The 19,726-nt window shown below is 38.8% G+C and overlaps 1 protein-coding gene across 1 annotated transcript in view; it reads right to left on the reverse strand.

The window, feature by feature from the left end:
- The window catches only part of GABRG3 (gamma-aminobutyric acid type A receptor subunit gamma3), a 318,560-nt gene that overhangs the window by 130,487 nt on the left and 168,347 nt on the right, over nt 1–19,726 (reverse strand). The window lies entirely within an intron of this gene.

Below are 19,726 nucleotides of genomic sequence, written 5' to 3' on the forward strand. Positions count from 1 at the left end.
GTGTTCTCTTTCTAAAATTAATTCAGACACATAGACTACTGTGGAAAATTCTCCAGAAAAAAACAACCAACCAACCAACCAAACCAAATTAAACCAAAGACCAAGCAAAAAAACCCCTACTAACAACAATAACAGGGGAAAAAAAGGAGTGAAAATAACTACAACCTAAAGCAAAACCTATGCAAGATATCCAAGAATTTCATTATAGGGAAGCCAAGTAGCAGCTGTAGAGCACTGTAAGTCTATATTTAACATACACACAGACCACACCAATTCTCTGTTCCCCACCTTATCACAGAAAAGCACCATATTCAGAACGGAAAGGCACTCATGTCTTCCTCTATGGTAACAGGTGTAAATTATTATGGAGACTGATGGTCCCATGCTCCGAGATTTGCTTGCTATGCCCATTATTTTTGTAGGCAGAATGTTTCACCTGTGACAAGCATCAAGTCCATAGGGCAAGAGAGAAGGGAAAGTATAGCCAGAAACATTCAGGCAGCAGCCCGAAAGTAATACCTGGTAATATCAAAATATAACAGGGTAACTGAGAAAACAAAGAGTAAGCAGATGCAAAGAAGACAAATAAGCAAAGAGGAAGAGATGACAGTAAATGTATGACACAGGACCCATTAAAAATGAGAACTAAGAAAAAATAGGTATAGCTGTGTTTCAATGAGAGCACAATAATGGGATCTTGAAGGAGTGTCTACATTCCCCAGGGAAAGAACTGGGGACAAATTTCCTCCACGCTTTTTCAGTGGCATTGATTTTTTGCAAGTTTGCCTTGTTTTGTTTTTATTTTTTTTTTCTCCTAGACAACAATTCTGTGGGCTGTACACCTTTATAGAATGTCTTTCTCAGTAAAGAGGAAAAAATGTATTATGCAGAATCTTCTCTAAACTTCAGGCAAAGACTTCTTTGAATCTAGACATACTGTACTTGCTAAACATCAGGTATTTTTCTCAATTTCTCAATACTATAATTACTGAAATTGTGAAAAAAAAAATATTTTTTGGTATAGAAATAGTAGAATAATTTTTGAAGATTGTCCTTCCTGGTTTCCTCATTTATTCTCTTGCTTGGTTAAAGAAGTGGAGGATAACACAACTGATAAAGACTCAATAGCTGAATGAATTTGTTGAAAAGAAATAGGGAATCTAATTTCAATACAAACCTTAAAAATAGTAGTTGATGTAACCTTTTGATGCGAGTTATTCAAGTTAGCCAAAAAGACATAAAATAGCAATTTCTAGCTTTCAAAACCTCTTTTGAATACTGTGTTCTTTCAGGGGGAGTATTTGATTTGCAAATGAATGTAAATGTAGATAGCAAGATTACACTTTTGCCACATTCTAGAACAAAAAAAAAAATTAAAAATATTGCATTGCCCACCCCTTTCTGTTTCACTGTTAGTACTTGTCAAATATTTCATTCATCTGCTGGCATTTTTAAATAACTTTGCTTGATTTTAGTTTGCAAAGAAATGATTCCTTAAACAAATTCAGAGATTTATGACTTCTTTCCCACTCTGATACATTTTCAAATTATTTCATCTGTGTTCCCATTGACATATGATATCTTTTACTGATGGTTACTAGAAAGTAATCCAGGACATCCAGGTCTTTTTGTTTGCAAACTTGCTTTCTAGCCAGTTAACCCTCAGCTAGTAGCCCCCTGTTACAAGGGTTTATTCCATCCCAACTACAGAAATTTGCATTTCCCTGTATTAAAGTTATTTTAAGGTTCCTGTTATCCCATTTCCACCACTGTATAAGGTCCCTTTGTGTGGAAACCCTTAGTAACTGGCCACAGATAGATTTTGTACCACAGATCCACATGTTTGAGTCAACTGCACAGATAATTTTCCATTACAATTTACAATTCAATTATCCAAACCAGGTGTCACTAATTTGGCTACAAGGATACTATGTAAGACTATGTCAAAGGTCTATACAACATCCACTGCTCTCCCCTTATCCCACAAAGCAAATCATTTCATCAAAGAAGGCAAATAGTCTGGCCAGATATGATGTGCCCGTGATAAATCCATGCAGCCTTTTGTCTCCTCTCTGCCTGGAGATGTTTTCAAGGAGGATTTGCTTTATAACCTTCCAAGGGACTGAGGTTAATGTCCAGTGGCCTGTAGCTACCTGGATCCTCCTTCTCGAGAGCAGGTGTGATGTTGCATATTTACAGTCATCAGTAACCTGCCTGTGATCTCTCAGAGGTGATAGAAAATGTCTTTGCAATGACATTGGCCAATGGATGCACTCCACCTGGTTTCAAGGTTTTCGTGTGTATTCAACTGACGTAAGTGCTTTAGCTGCAAGCTCTCAAGGTGCTTGTCACTCATTCCCTAGCAGAGTCCCCTGCGTTTCTGTTCCTTTACATAAGTGCAAACCCTTCTTCTCACCTTTCCGAATCTATTCCTGGAAAATGGGAGAGCAAGTCAATAAGTAAAGAAAAGGACCCTGCTAAGGGGCTGCTCCAAGAATCCAGTCATGCTCTCTGGTTCCAGCAATGAACAATACACCTTGCTTTTGTTTAGTTTCCTGCTACAGATGCAGCCTCAGTGTTTTGGATGAACATATTTTATTCACATAGAGTACTTATTGTGGTACCTATTTATAAGTTATTCTACCCTAAGAGTACACAAATGTTTTGACCCAAAGCCAGATCCCCAGATTTATTTCAGGCTGCCATCAGCCTTTAAATATTTGATGATGAACTTAAAAATGTAATTTCTTAACATATGGGCCAGTAGTTCATATGAAGTTATACACTGTTATACTTAGGAATCATTTGATATTCCACACCACATGCATAGAGGTAAATTTGACAGCAATCCTAGTCTTGAACAACATAGAAGAGAAATGGTAATTGGGTGAGATGTTTTTCTTCAACGAAAAAAGAGATTCCCTTTCCTAATAATTAGAAAACTCAATACATTAAGGAAATACAAATGCCAAAACCAGTGACTGAAGAAGTAACATGCTTTTCCCTTACTATCTGGCAACTCCAGCTACACACTGTGTAAAAACCCTCTTGGTGGAGTTGCTATTTCCCTTAAAAACCCAGCTCTTGGAAACAAGAATAACATGCACATTCCCAGGTTACCTTTTTTAAATTAAGTTTCTAAGTCTCACAGTTGCAGGAAGAAAACTGAAAATAAGGCCTTGGTTACAGAAATTCTCTAGAATATCCCCTCTCATCTGATAGGTATCTGGCACAATTACATTTGGTGTTGGCAGCTCACATTAAACTAATTAGTCAATGCCTACGGCATCAAAAGGAAAGGCACTGAGGCTTTGGTGACAGTCCTACATGGATTCATGGACCAGCTAGTTTGGCATTCAAAGATTTTTAGCAGATGTCTTTTGCCATATCCAAGAAGATATTCACAAAACTAAACTTCTTAAGATGCACCTCTGTGCTGTAACAGCATATGAATTTTGTGTGTCTGCGCTGTAAAAATATGAGTTTTGGGTTGCCTTGGGACATGGTATGACACCTCCTCCAACCAAATAACCTGAAGTCTTTTGGCATTGAACTATTACTGTTACAGACCCTTGTAGATGTCTTACATGATTGGAATGTAACACAGATGTCCAGACTAAAACACTGACATAAGCACAAAAATTACATTAGAGATTTATTTACTTTTGTATATACCCTGGGCATATTAAACCTGATGTAAGGGTAAATGTATCTTTTTAGTAGGTTTGTTGTACTTTTAATTTATAAGATCATGTCATTCACAATTGTGAATAAAAGAACAGGCAACATTTAAAACAGTGGGAAAAAAATCCCCAAAAGTGACATCAAACTCTGGTCTGGCTCAAAATCTACTATATGTCTGTCATCACTTCAAACATTTTACATGAGAAAAGTAACTTCAACTGTTGAATTTCTAGCTTTATATTAAAAAAAATACAACCCAAAAATCTCTTTAAATGGACTTATTTTTCATTAAAAATTAAACATAAATAATTGCAAAAAACCCCTTTTGGTTGTTTATCTCTTGATCCAGATAGTTCAGCAATATTCATTTCACTTGTTAATATTCTAGAAATATGATTGTGGTATATCTATGACACTAATGCTCATATAAGCTAATTCTTTCAATTTTAATAATCTTGCTAGGTGTAAATTTTCTATAAGTTTGATATTGAATATCTTAAAATCCTCCAAGGCTGGAAAGTAATATTCTATAGACAGAATGGTTTAATAAAAAGGCCTTGAAAATACTGACACTGTAACAGAGTACAAAACTATTTTAGGCTACTTAACAAAGGCCTCTTCACTTTCTCAAGGCCTTATACAGATGGAAAAGTAGTAATTTATACACCTGACTTGAGAGGTGAGAAGAAATTAAGTACTATTTCAAAGTACATTCAAAAATCTCCTTGAGAGATTTCTAAAACCTTGTTTCTTTAACAGTCACTATGAATTCTGACTATTACAGGTACTAGCTTCTCCTATGGTTTGAAAAGTGTTTTATGCCTGTGATGGATAATGGTTTTAAACTGAAGTTTAGATTAAAATGATGAAGTAGATTTGGAATTGCAATCTGTCATTCAAGATAGTATTTGTATGATGATTACTTTCCGGACAGTCAAAAGATTTTATTCTCACCAGCACTGAGAAGTGTGTGCACGTCTGAATAATATTTCAGTTTCACATTCATTTATTACTGTTGTCCAGAAATTCTACAGAGATAAAATCTCAAGAGAGAAATTTCTGCTGTGCCCTGCTTTTTTTTAATTGGAGGAACACCATGAGAATATACTTTACAATATTTCTGCTCTTCTGCTCCAAGTTCTGATTAAAACGAAAAAAAAATTCAAAACTATATGATAAGATATCTACTGGAAAGATGAATATTGAGGGTTTTTTAGAGAAAGCTGGTCAGATTTGAGCAAAGGACAAAAATTTATGATCATTATGAAACAGAATTCAGAAAAACAAATTAACAGAAACCTTTAAAATTGTGTGATAGTTGTGTATATGGCACTGGCTTATTTCTTTTTATGCTCCAGTGTTGAGCAGTAAAATAATTACACATTTTCTGTCTGCTTATTTTTTAGTCTTGATCTACTTTCTATACTAGCTCCCTGTGTTCTCCGTACTTCCTAAATCCAAGTTTTCGGTCACTGTGAATATCCTGAAATTCAGTCATAGTTCTTGAGATTTCTATCTGAGGGTTCTGCCTCATATCATCAATTTTTTTTGATCTGTCTTTTCAAACACAGACATGACTATCCATTTTTCTCCTCTGTCAACATCTGCATCACAAAAATATTCTCTACTCCTTAAATCTTCTCATTACTTTTCCTGAGAGTTCCTTCTCTCAGCTTTTTAATTCTGACACTTTAATTGCATGTAATTGTCCAGCTGAATGTCACTTGTCACTCCTATGCAGAGGTCACCCTGATCTTCCAAGCAAGAAATATTCTCTAGGTGTTGCATTTATGGTTTCACAGGTAAACCTCAGCCTCTTGATTCCGTTCTCTTTTTTGACAAAGAATGAAGAAGCTGGAAAGAATATTTTTTCTTGCCAGCTGAGGGAGGGCATTCTGGCCACAGACAGACCATACCGGAGTGCAAAGAAAGATCGTGTAGGTGGAAAAAGGAAATAGTCATGGGTCAAAGAAGACATTAGGATGAAGTGAAAAAAATGGGAAGAGAGAGGAAAGAAGGAAAATGAGAAGAAATGAAATGGGGGAGAGAGAGGGGCAAAAAGGAGAATTAAAAATGGTAGAAAGGAGAAAAGAAAAGGAAAGGATTGTGGAAGATAGAGATGCACCTAGGAGGTTTCTGGAGAAAGTTGTAAGAATAGGAAAGGATTCTAAGGGGACAGAGAAAAGGGGAAACAGATCTTCTGTCTGACCTGTGACAAGAACCAGAAGTAGTGTCTAATTTTAGCAGAATGGAATGAGCTGTTGCAATTAGTGACAGAGCCCTTGTGTACTGTTATGGTATGAATGCCAATAGCCAACAGGTAGAAGAAGTAGCTATCACAGTTGTATGCCAGGGACCTGAAAATCAGTTCCTGGAATATGTACAGTGAGGAGAACTCCAGGGAAATAAAAGGATAAATTCTATATCCTGCTTAGCTTTTGAACATATTGTCTGTTTGTATCAGTCTTTGGAAGGATCCCAAAATATTGATCAACTAAAGTTTACCTTCTTTGCAAATAATATACCAGTGATTGCTGGAGGCAACAACCATTGGTACAGAAAAAAAAAAATCCAGAAAAAACATCATAGCTTCCAACAGTATGGATAATCATCCATTTAAAAAAAATGGAGAGGAAGCAGCAACAATTTTCAACTCTTCCCCACCCCCCTTTTTGGGAGTTCTTCAAGTAAGCCAACACTGAAAATTGATTCTCTTAAAAAGCTTTCAGGGGAGATGGTTTTTACAGAGATTTTTACTTCTGTATGTGAACAAATTGTTCTATAAGGAAGAATGAATATTTTAACATAAATCTTGTTTTGAATGTGAAAAAGATAATATGATAGAGTCAGTCAGGTTGGAAGAGATTTCAGGATGTCTTTAGTTCAATCTCCTGCTCAAATTGCTGAAACTAATTCAGACCGGGTGTCTCATGGCTTTCTACAGTTGCTTATGAAAAACAGAATCACAGAATCACAGAGTATGGTGAGTTGGAAGGGACCCACAAGGATCATTGAGTCCAACTCCTGGCCCTGTACAGGACCATCCCCAGGAGTCACACCATGTACCTGAGAGTATTGTCCAAACGCTTCTTGAATTCTGTCAAGCTTGGTGCTGTGACCACTTCCCTGGAGAGCCTGTTGCAGTGCCCAACCACACACTGGATGAAGAACGTTTTTCTAATATTCAGCCTAAACCTCCCCTGACACAACTTCAGGCCATTCCTTCGGGTCCTGTCTCTGGTCACCAGAGAGAAGAGATCAATGCCTGCCTTTTTCTTTCATGAGGAAGTTGTAGACTGCAATGAGGTCTCCCCTTAGTCTCCTCCAGGCTGAACAGACCAAGTGACCTCAGCCACTCCTCATACAGTTCTCCTCAAGGCCCTCCACTGTCTTTGTTGCCCTTCTTTGGACACTCTCTAATAGCTTAATGTCTTTCTTATATTGTGGTACCTAATATTGCACACAATATTCAAGGTGAAGACACCCCAGTGCAGAGCAGAGAGAGACAATCCCCTCCCTTGACCTGCTGGTGATGCATTTCCTGATGCCTCCCCGGACACGGTTGGCCCTCCTGGCTGCCAGGGCACTGCTGACTCACATTCAACTTGCCATCAACCAGAACCCCCACAGTACTGCTTTCCAGCATCTCATTCCCCAGCCTGTACAGACACCCGGGGTTGCCCCATCCCAAGTGCAGAATCTGGCACGTTCGCTTATTGAACTTCGTATGGTTGGTGATTGCCCAGTCCTCTGATTTTTTGAGGTCTCTCTGCAGGGCCTCCCTGCCTTCAGGCAAGTCAACAGCTCCTCCCAGTTTTGTGTCATCTGCAAACTTGCTTAGTATCCCATCCAGTTCTGCATCTCAGTCCTTTATGAAGATGTTGAAGAGCACAGGGCCTAAGATGGAGCCCTGTGGAACCCCACTACTGACAGGTTGCCAGTCTGATGTTATCTCATTCACTGTTACCCTCTGTGCTAGACCTGTGACCCAACTGCTAAACCTCCAAGGACAAAGACTTTACAATACCTCTGGACAATCTACTCCAATGCTTCATTGTCCTTAGTGATTTTTCATTTCCTTCTATCAAGTCAGAACCTCCATCACTTGATGTAATAACCATTGTCACATTAGTTCAGCATGCACTTCAGTTCAGTATCTACACATTAAAGAATACAAACATGCACTGACCATTAATGTGTTTTGCTTTAGTACACACAGTTTTGTAAGATACTAGTGGGAAGACACTATTTTGTGGCTGTAACGAAGTACAGTGAACACGACTGTAAATAAAAGTGCAACTAATTCTAATAATCACAGAAAGACCTCAGTTTTCCTGCTGAAAGGCCCATACAAGTAGTGACCAGTTTCATCTTGGTTATTTTTGAAATCTGATAGTACCACGGATCAGGATTTTTGAGTGTCAGTTCTGCTAAGCCTTTACATAAGAAATGTTGCTGTATTGCGCACGCAAATCGATAGAAACCTGCAGTACAAATCTCCCAGACAACTCTGAGGTTTGCAAGCTGCTGGGAATACTCTTTTATCTTCCTCTCTGCAGTCTTGTGTTGGTTACACAAGAAAAGCTTTAAAGATTTCAAGTATGGACTTTGGAGAAAGGTGTTGGGGACAAAAAGAAAGAAAGGAAATACCATAATATTGGATATTTCAGTTTCAGTTTCAGTTTCCTGAAATATCTTATTTATCATAAGAAATGTTTATTCAAGAGTTTGTGGTTGTCTTCTCCTGCTGCCAGAAGCAAGCAGTGTTGTCTTATTGAAATGTTGATTTTCAGACAGCTGCTATGAACAAATACACCATTCAGACCTTAAAGTTCCCTTCTGTCGAAAGTCATCACTTTCAACTTCTCCACGCTCATTTGGTCTAGTAGCTTCATTTGAAGTCAATCAATACAGAAGAAAATACCTGTAAGGTACAAACATACACCTTTTGCTACTTTTTCTTCCTTTTAACTCTAAAAGAGCAACTGACTTTCCAGAATTAAAACACCAGCAATACTGAGTGCTCTAAATGGTTACCATTGTTTTTCCTAAACAAGGTGGTATTTTGCTCTCTTTCATACAAATACATAGGAACTACTATAAGTGCAAAATAGCTACTATTCTTCCTTAATGTATATAGTTTGAAATAAAATAAGTGCATTGACTACACCTTCTGCAGTGAAAAAATCAGAGAATCAGAAAAAATTCAAATGGTAAAATAGCTTGTATGTGATCAGGTCACCTAGAAGTAAAATGAAAAAAAATATATTGAGATCTTTCCACTGTCCTTTTAAGATAAGATTTAAAACTAAGTATCACATATTCAGGATTCAAGTGCCTCAGGTGGATCTTTCTGTTGATGACCAAAAATTCACAAAGTTAAAACATATGTTCCTCAAAAAGAGAAGTTACACTTCATGGGAATAACCTCTTTCCAAAGGGAAAAAAAAATCCTTGAGAGTTCTCCAACTGCTCTGACATTCAGCCTTCATCAGTTCAAATGGCATGAAATATGCAGACTATACCATTGCAACCCATGAAGACAACATAATTAACAGATTTTAAAGCACAGTTATAGGAAATGTACATGCAAATGCCAAATCAGTTAATATAGATTAAGGGAAGACTTATGAGCATAACAGCATCAGAGTGCCTCAAGTCCATATCTAAATATTTGACATATATTCCATTAAGAAAAATTAAAGGCCAGTCAGTCTGTCCATTTTACAGTAAGATTCACAGTAGGATTTGTTCTTCTTTTTGCTTCATCCTGTTTAATTCTATACAGCTTCTTGCATATTGCTTGCTGCCTAAGTAGCTAAGCCCATGCCAGTAATGAAAAGATTGAAAACTACTACATCTCTGTTTTCTCATCCCTTCTCATTCTTCTAGGTTTGTCTGTAAGGGAGTGGTATGTGCAGAAGGATGCATGCCTGTGAGAGAAAGAGAAGAACAGAGATTCTTTTGGTAGGTTTTTTGTTGTTATACTCATGTTGCTTCCTTCCCTTTCTTAGCTTCATCAGTGTCGTGGGTTGACCCTGACCGGAATTTAGGCACCCATGAAAATCGCTAAGAGCTGGAAGAGGTCACACAGGCAAGACAGACTCAACATGGGGATAATACTAAAATTTATTACTAATAGGATAAGAGCTAAAGAGTGAGAAATAAAACAGTCTTAAACACACTTTCCAACCACCCCTCCTTCCTTCTATGTTCTCCCTCCTTCCCCTGCATCAGTGCAGGAAAAGAAGTCTACCCATAAGGCAATAGGTCTTCCAAGTCTGCTGTCCTATGGGTCACCCTTCCATGGGCTGCAGGGGGGCAGCCTGCTCCACCACAGCCTTCACCACAGGCTACAGGGGGTGCTAAAGCTCTGAGTCCTTCCCCTGTTCTGTGGGGTCCCTCTCGGGGGAAACAGTCCTTGATGAACCTCTCCAACGTGGGTCCACCCCCTCTGGGCTGCAGGTCTTCCATATCTGTCATCCCAAAGGTCATTCCTCCGTGGGATGCAGGGGGTCTCTATACCTCGATGGTTTTTCATAGGATGCAGTCCTTGACGGATGAGTGGCACCTCTGTGGGTTCCCCACAGAGAGATGAGTGGAGTCTTACCCAGGAATAACCTGCTGCGGCGTGGGCTCCTCTCTCCACGGGCCACAAATCTTCCGACCCTGCTCCATCCTGAGCCTCCCACAAGGGTAACAGTCCTCCTTCATGCATCTACTTGTTCCCGCATGGACTCAGCTGCAACCAGCAGGGCCATCCTGGCCCGGACCAGCTCGGCCGGGACTAGGGTGGGGGACAGCGCCCATCAGCGGGGCCAGCCCGACCCGGCTTGGCTCTAGCACCCTGCCTGGGTGCTAGCACCCTGCCTGGGTGCCTGCCCTGGGCCAGCTGTTGCGTGGCCCCAGGCCGTGGCCACTGCCCTCACCCACAGTGGGGGAGGCGGCGGGGCCCGCCCCAGCCTGGCCCGGCTTGGCTCCAGCACTGTGCCTGCCCCGGGCCAGCAGCTGCTGCGGGCCTCGGCCGCAGCCATGGTCCCCCCAGCTTGTGGTGGGGGAGGCAGCCCGGGCCACCCCTGGCCACCCACTCCCCTGGGTGGAATTTCTTCTGCGCAACAACTATTTTCTTAAATATGTTATCACAGAAGCATTACTAAAGCTTCCAACTGGCTCTGCTCCTGGTCATGACCAGGAAGTCTGCCCTGAAGTCAACTATCTTCGGCTCCATGGTGGGGGAAACTTTTAGCAGCTTCTACATAAGATATCTCTGTAGCCCCCTCCACCAAAAAAAACCCCAAACCTAGTCACATCAACCCACGACAATCAACACTAAGGATATGTTTTGCTTTTCCATTAATTTTTCATGACCAGAAGCAAGAAAAGGATAGGGCCTTTTATTTCACATTTCCAGGTTGCCTTGTTTTTCCAGGCTGCATTAAAAGTAAATAAAATTGATAAGGCTAATGAGTTGAGGACTTGATGTTTTCGTCCTATATTTTGAGTCTGTTACAAGTAAACCTTTAATGGCTTCTACTAACCTCATTATCATCGGTCAGTCAAGCCTAGCAAAAGTAACAAGCATCGACTGTGCTCAGCCAAGATGAGTTTAATCTGAGAGTCAATAGTCACTGTTTTTGTTAAACTTCTGTGGCATGCTGCATGTTATCTGGCTGACCTTGGCAATTCTGATCTCTCCTCATTCTCCTTTTCTCTCCTTCTCAATTACTTGGTATTTGTTCTGGTCTGACACTGGTTTGGTACTTCTTGGTTCTCAAAGTCCCAAAAGGTTTCTCTACACTTGGAAAAAACTCTGCAGCAATTCTTCATTTCTTATAATAGACCAGTAAGTTCAAACGCAGACACATGGAGTTGCATTAGTGTAATTTTTAGTGAGGTCACTGAGGTGGCCATGGAAGACAACAATACAATCAATTTTTTCTTCTCTTTTTTTATCCACTCATTACAACAACTAAAGTAATTAGAAAACTACATGTTCTTTGTTTCTTTAAAAATATGACATGTATTCTACTAGAGACCTAAAATAGCTTGAACCTTTCAGATTCAAGCAAGCTTGTCTCCCACCTATGAAAATGTGCAAATCAAGGTAGGAGAAGGAAAAGTGTCTTGGCAGTGGGCTACCTTGACTTGTACTTTCATGTTTTATGTTATATTTTATGATATACATTTCAGTTACATCAAGGGAGACTACAAGAAATAAACACAGGTAGTTATAGCAGCATTTGCAAAAATGTAGTGCTCCAAAGAAAGGAATACCAAATGAGTCTATGATGTAACATCTGTGCACACATAATGTAGCATGCATCTTAGAAGATGCCTTAGGAAGTTCCTTCAAGAATTAAGATAATTACCAAAGACCAAAATCTGCCCATAACCCAAAGAGGAGTGAGCTATGCCCAGAACTGTTATGAGTTTTGGCACTGCAGACTCTTAATCCACCTCTGACTGTTGCCTGTAAGAGCATATACCTCAGCCTTCTCATTGCTGTTACCAGTTTGTCAGTCATGCTAATTGAGGGATGTACACATTCTCTGACCTTCTTTTTCTGCCTAACATACCTTTAGAGGCCCTTCTTGTCATTCTTTGCATCCCTTGTCAAGTTCAACTCTAGATATGCCTTGGCCTTCCTGACCCCATCCCTACAGAACTGAACTGCATCCTTGTCCTCTTCCCAGGATACCTGTCCCTGCATCCATGGCCTGTGCATTTCCTTCTTGCCTTCTAGTTTGACCAGTAAGTCTCAACTCAGCCATGCCGGTCTTTTGTATCCCAGGGGTTTCTACTGAATAATTCCTTGAACAGCTGGAAATTTCCTTTCTAAAATTCAGAGTCCTAACTTTACTCTTCAACTGACTCATATCCCTCAGAACTGCAAATTCTACCAGTGCAGGACCACTGTAGCCGAAGCTGCCTCCAATCTTGATGCCCCCAACTAGCTCACTTGTGTTGGTGACCATTGCATCTCCTCTGGTAGGGCTGTCTATTACCTGGCTTAAGGAATTATTCTCCATGTGTTCCATGAGTCTCCTGGATTGCCTACAGCTCACCATGCTACTTTCCCAGCAGATATTGGGGTGGTTGAAGTTCCTGAGCAGGACAAACACCTGAGAGCACATCTCCAGTAGCTGGAGCAAGAAGGCTTCATCAATAGGCTCCCCTGGATCAGGCAGCCTGTAGCAGACATCAACCACAAGGTTCCCATTGCTGCCTTGGTCTCTGATTCTTACCCATATGCTTGTGACCTGTTCATGGCTGTTCCTCAGAGACAATTCTTCACATTCTACCCATCTCTTGATGCAAGGGGAACTCCTCCACCCCTCCTTCCTCTCCTGTCCCTTCTGAACAGACCCTAGCCAGTGATAGCCACCCTCCAGCCATGGATGGCTACAGGCTGGTACAACATTGTTTCATTTTCCAGCAATGTAATTGTTACAGGGTGGCAAAACCAGTCATTCCTTCTAATGCTGAAAAATACGATGAAAAGGAGTGTGACTGTCTCCTCCTGGTGCTCTCTACATTACAAATATAAGTTCTGTATGTCAGAATTTACAAATGCAGGGCTGCCAAGACTTCACAATTTTTGGAGTAGCATTTTCATAATGATCAGATTCATTTGCAAACCAGTTATCATATATCTAAATAAGCAATTAACAAAAATATAAATATGTAGTATATAATAGGTGTTATATTACATTTGAGGGAGAAAGCTATTTTTTTTCTGTCTGCAGTGCATTTGTGTCACACTGTCGAATGTGTGGTTAAAAAAAAAAAAGCAAGCTCATATTGGCACATGATAACATGCCTAAAGGGGATTTTAGCTTCAAGTAAACACTGAATATCATAAGATCTGTGATGAAATTATAGGAACTAAAAATGATTGTCACATGGCAGAGACTCCAGGGCCTGTTGCTGATACATTCAGCTGTCAGACATGCAACCAGCCAACTGCCTTGCTTCAGCATTTTCTCTTATTTTCTACTAACACCTAAGCATAACTTAGCTACATATATTCTTGCCAAAGATAAATGTCTCTCAGGCATGTTTTTTCTTTCCTAAAATTATTTTTGATGTTGATTGATTTTTTCTAAAAATTCTTCCTAATAGAAAATTTAGAAAAATAAGACTATTTGCTCTGAAAGGTTAGATTACACATGGGATTTTTTAGACTTCCAGTCTCCTTGTCTAAATGTAAGTAAGACCTGGGGGGTCCTATCCCTGAAACACAGTCACCTGTATTAATCTTCAGATCCTGGAATAACATCATTTTTCTGCCTCTGAAGCATCCCATTTTCCTCAGACTATTGTGCAGGGCAAACGGAGACACCACGGATCCTTGGAAGACTGCTGCGAAACTAGGGTAGATGCCAGGTTCCTGGAATAGCCTACCATCAATCCAGACAGTCTCAGGAAGACTGTGCTGGACCCAAGATATCATGAGTTAAGCATTTTAGGCTTCATTAATTAGTACATGCTGTAATCTTACTTAGGGTCTCATTTTTGCTGAAAATAATGGCAGCTGCTCCCTCTCCAGAGGAGCCTTCAATCTTGTGGAGAAAAATCTCAAGAGTCACTATAAAAGGAGAGAGACATTTGGCCTGCTACTAGTACAAAACCTTAGCTCTTTGTGAGAAACAGAAGAGCACAGGACATTACACTAATTAACCACTGCCACCAATTCTCCCTGATCATCAGGTCAATCCTTAACCTCAGGGACGTTTTGCCGCTTTTTCTACAAATGAAATATTTATATATTAGTGGCTATCAGATGTAATATCAGATTAATAAATATTACTCTGGTATTACAACATATTGTATCAATTCAGAACCAGCATTAAACCACGTGGCTGTAAATGTTAAGAAAGTTGCCACTGATATACCTTGAATGATAAGACACAACACTAGCAGAAAGAGTGGTGCCTCAGAAATACTTACAATATGCACTAGTTTGGCATGAATCTACCCTAAATTAGATACAGAAAGTATAACTTTACAGTGAATGTACTTATACCATGGATGAATTTGAACAGTTTCGTAAAAACACAGTATATCATATTGGAGCAATTACATCAAAATTAGCAGAACTTTCAAAATGAACTTGTAATATTTTTTATGAGTCTTGGCTTGGCTATGAAATAGAGTCATAAAAATCTAAAAGATACTTAATGCAGTGTCTCTTATGTATTGAGAAATTTATGGAGTTACACACAGAAAAGCAGTAGTGAATTAGTCAGTAGTGAGTAGTCAAGGAATCGGATAAATGTTTGACTCCCTAAGATACAATACATTACTTACATTAGATATAAAAAAAACACCGGCAGGGAATTTTAGGGAAACCCAAGGAGAGTTAACAAGTGACTAATGCAGTAGCAGAATACATTCAGAAAAGCTAATGGAATGAAGAAGTGAAGTTACATAAGATCTTAACATATTTCAAATTCACTATATCCTGGTGTCATTGTAGGTACCTTAGGAAAAAAATGCCTGGAAACATTCAGGATCACAGGTTAACAAAAGGAAAGAAGGTCCTTATAGAATCATATACACCTCATAAATCTTTAGGATGGTCAAATTTTCTTTGAATACTTCCTTGCATATTAGGCAAGGTATTTGAAAAAATGTATAATGGAAACAGTCTAAGAGGGTAACAGAAATAAGACAATACGGAAATGACTGTGTATGAAAGGGATTAGCAAATGAATAGGAGGAGGGATGTGTCACAGATATGCCTCATATTGTATTCATGAATTGTCATATATGACACAAGTCATATACGAGACACAGGGTTTGGCAGGAAACTGTCAAAGGACAAATTTTCCATAAATATATTTCTTTTTCCTTCTTTATAAGACCTCTCTCTATTGACTATTCTCTGAAAAAGACAGTCTTCTGAACAGAAGGATGGATGCATACTGGTACCTTAATTTCTACCTTCCTCAAAGAGGAAAAAAACTACAATAGCTAAAATATGCTCATCATAAAAACTGATTCAAGAATTCCATTGATGTCCTATGATCTGGCTCAGCCCATTTCAGAGTGCACAAATGGAACCTCACATGTGGATTAAAGCTCTTTTTGCACATTGCAGTTTATTCCCAGCATCTTTAATGAAACTCCTCTCAAGACACGAACATTAAGTTATGTTTCTTCTGGCCTGTTCTTCATCAGGAGTAAAATTCTGCCCTCAGACTTTATTAATGATTCTGTTGATGACACATGAGATGAAACAAAGCACAGTTCATTCCAAAAAAAGCAGCATTTACTTTTCTAGGCTAGGAGAAACATTAAAATTGGTGATGACAGCTAGTTCTCTTAGAAAATTAATGATACTAGGTTCAAAGTACTGATTGCATATCCATAAGAGGTTTCATGTTCAAAGAGGAACATTTGATTGAACTGAGTTTATATATAGAAAGACGGGATTTGTTTCTTTCAGGCTCTATGTTAGATTTGGATTAATTTCTTCTAAATGCATTTTGCATTTTCTTACTACTTTTTTTTTTCTGCAATACTTTGCATACTTTTGTACCTCACTTTATAAAACCCCACAAACTTTAACATTTAAAAGGCAAAACCCACATGTTTTAAGACCTGACTGAGCAAACTGGACCATCAACAGCCAGAAACTTTGCTTTCCCCTATTTTAAATTGAACTGAAAATACCTGAATCGTTCATGAACCTTTATGTATATATTTTGCACAGTAAGAATGGTATGCTGGGCATGCCCACCTTTCCTGTCTTGCAGCAATCCTCCAGTAATGGGCAACACGGGACACTGTAGACTTTCCTACTAGGAAGAAGATCAGTTAATTGGCTACAAAACATCGTAATTCTTGTTGTCTAAATCTAAGGTGCTCTTAAAAAATGAACAACAGTATCTGCAGTTTGATCAGTGCAGCAGCAAGAAAAATAAACCAATGAAAACCCATTAATCAATTCAGTCTTTTTTTTTTTCTGGCATCTTGCACTGCAACTCAGTATTACTGCATCTGCTAAACCCTAAGGTATAGTCTTTCAGATTGTTTCAGACCTCAGGTACACAGCTAGCACAGATTCCCATCATAAAGCTCCTTGTACCTGATTAAAAAGTTAGTTGATCAGATCCTCAAAACAAGGTGTAACAGGTTTGTCAGCTTCATTTGGGTATGGCTGTCATATATTGTCACCTGAAGGAGTGTCATGACTGAAGTTAATCTTGAGGACATGGATGGGGAGAGTAGGTGCAGGTTTCTGATGACTTTAATGGAAAAGAGTTCCTTCAAGTAGTCTAGCCACTTCTGCCTACTGTTTAATCTGAAATACTCTTTACTCCCTCAGAATAAAAAAAATAGTGGTCATTAATAGAGAGTGATCTCATTATGCTTGACACTCCCAATGTATTTTTCTTCCAATGCTTTGTCTAAACACTTTTGAATTGTTATAATATTTGAGCATCCATAGTACTCTGTGGTAGAAGTTCCAAAACTAATATGCTTAACTTCTCATTTCCAGCCTGCCCTTGTTGCCTCTGTTTTATTTACTTGTGCTGACATCATCCTTCAGACAGAACACCTCTTCCTTCCTAATGTTTATGTGAATCCTAACTACCTCAATAAACTAAATTTTATAGCAGAATCCTGAAAGTATTTCCACAATGCACAAATCAGTACTGTATAGAGATATCCAAGACAGTTTAATGAGCTATTTGAGTGCCAAAAGCAGCAGAGCAATCTCCCTTGGCTCAGGAGGGCAAATTAACCCAAATGAAGAATGACAGAATATTTCTATGCAACAGTATATAGTACTTTAAAACCATATGAAGAAAGAGTGATCATATAGAAGAAAATCTATGAAAGACTGCTACACTGGAATCAAGTGACAGCATTGATTCTTTATTCACATTTACATGGAAATGCACATTCATACCATGCATTGGCATTGATGCCAATGTTGTAGCAGCTCTGTATTAAGAAATCCTGCTTGCCACATGTGGTTGATCAAACCAAACCAGTACACAGAACAGATATGAGCTGTCACATTGCATGACAGTCCAGCATTATGGTATTGGGATCAACTTTTCACATAAGGAATGTGCTAAGTGCACATCTACATAAGAACAGCAACTACAGACACACACTGATCACACAGCCTAATATGCCAGGTGATTCATCTCATCATGTCACCTGAAGCACAAGCAAAACTTGCACGGAGTGTAAAGAGCTTCAGATTATTTCAATACTTTTTTAGTCCTAAAAAAGAGAGTGGAGAGCTCCAGAAACTATTCTTGAACAAGATTTACCACAGGAAGGGGTAGGTATATTTTGGTAACCACTATTAGCACACTGAGATGGCCCCAGTTTATAAGCTGCTGTTTTCTCTTTATTCATCCCAGCAAACAGACCAAGTAGAGCTCAGTATTCCCACTGAAGGAACATAAACTGTCCTCACAGTAACAGCAGGATTAGGGTGCAAATTAGTTGGCACTAGAGGTAAATATTTTAAACAAAATTTAAGATGAGTTTCACATTTCTGAAATATCGAGGGAAATTTATATTAAAAATTAGAAATTTCAAATGTTAAACTTCGTGTGTGTAGAAGTGCAGAGAATATTTTCTGACACTTGTGCTTTTTTTGTGCCTGCCTACAGTGGAAACTATAAAGATTTGTCTGTGTGCTGGGGAACAAACGAAAGGGATGCAGAGGAAAGCAGAGCTGTGCTGTGAGTTCTACAAAGATTGTTATTTGATTCAAAGACATACATCTTGGAATCCCAAATCAGTTTGTCCCCTCAGAAACTTTTCATAGAAGGCAGTAATAAATCATTCAGGCATTCACTCAGTCATTCACTTCACAAGTCCCACTGAGTGCCATGTATCTACAGACTGCTATGAATATACAGAAGACTGAAAATACAACCAAGTTATGCAACAAACAAATCATACAGGAGTTGTTCTGGATGATGATAATAGTAGTGCTAAAATTGTTCAAGGAAAAGAACAAAATTCAGTATAAATCTAAAGAAATAAACCCTTGTTATCAACGTGATCAAAACGATTGAGAGAACTATAAAACATTTTAATATCCCTCCATGGGTTTTTCCATCTGTCTAGAAACTATGAAGAAAACACAGAGAAACTGTGACACAATCATATTCTGATTTATCCTATGTAATCTCCATCTCCACAGACAGTAGTACATGTCTATTGGTAATATGTGTGTGTTTTCAAGGGCAGAAGAGTTCTGAGATAATAGATCTAAATTAGGAAGAACCTTTGTAAACCAAAATATATTTGGAACTTTGCCATGGAGCAGAGCCTGAGGAAGTTCCCACTGATATGCTCACTTTAAATAAAAACCACAAGCATAACTTATATTCAGCAACTGTCTATTAGGGAATGCAAGGTTTCAAGTGACTTCTTTGTTTATTGGAGTTCACTGGGATATTACTAGCACAGGACTAATCAAATTTATGTGGAAGGTTTAATTAGTATCTTTGGACTTAAACCTAAATTTTAGTAGGTCTAATTAAATCCCTGGGATTTGATTTTTAAGGTCACATACACTTTTCCCAGTACTACATCAAAACAGCAGATTTCCGCAAGGTAAGAGTAGCTTCAAGCAGTAACTAAAGATAGCTGAAGTGCACAGAGTTCAGAGACAAGTGTTCATTAGCAGGAAAGCTCATTCAGGAGCTATCTGCCTCTTGTTCAGTTGAGTATGCACATATTCCACACACCTGAATTAAACATACCACAACGATTTTCTGCCCAGGTTCACTTATATACAGATAATAAAAAACAGCAACATAGTGATAATATTTTGGGGGAAAGGGAGATTTTTGCATGACAGATTTTTTAAAAACATTTTCCTGGGGAAAAAGAAAAATATACCCTGGAGTAGCTGAAATTCAAATCTGTTTTGTGATTGAGGATCACTGTTTGTATACTGTTTATAAATGGAAATAAATACCATCACAACAGCATATTTATTATGAAGACATTCAATAGTGTGATTCTTCTACCACTTTAAAAGGTATTATGGAGAAAA

The sequence above is a fragment of the Manacus candei genome, unplaced genomic scaffold (assembly GCF_025592945.1).
Source record: "Manacus candei isolate 608988 ecotype Guabito, Panama unplaced genomic scaffold, ASM2559294v1 h1tg000069l, whole genome shotgun sequence".
In the NCBI taxonomy this organism is placed as follows: Eukaryota; Metazoa; Chordata; class Aves; order Passeriformes; family Pipridae; genus Manacus; species Manacus candei.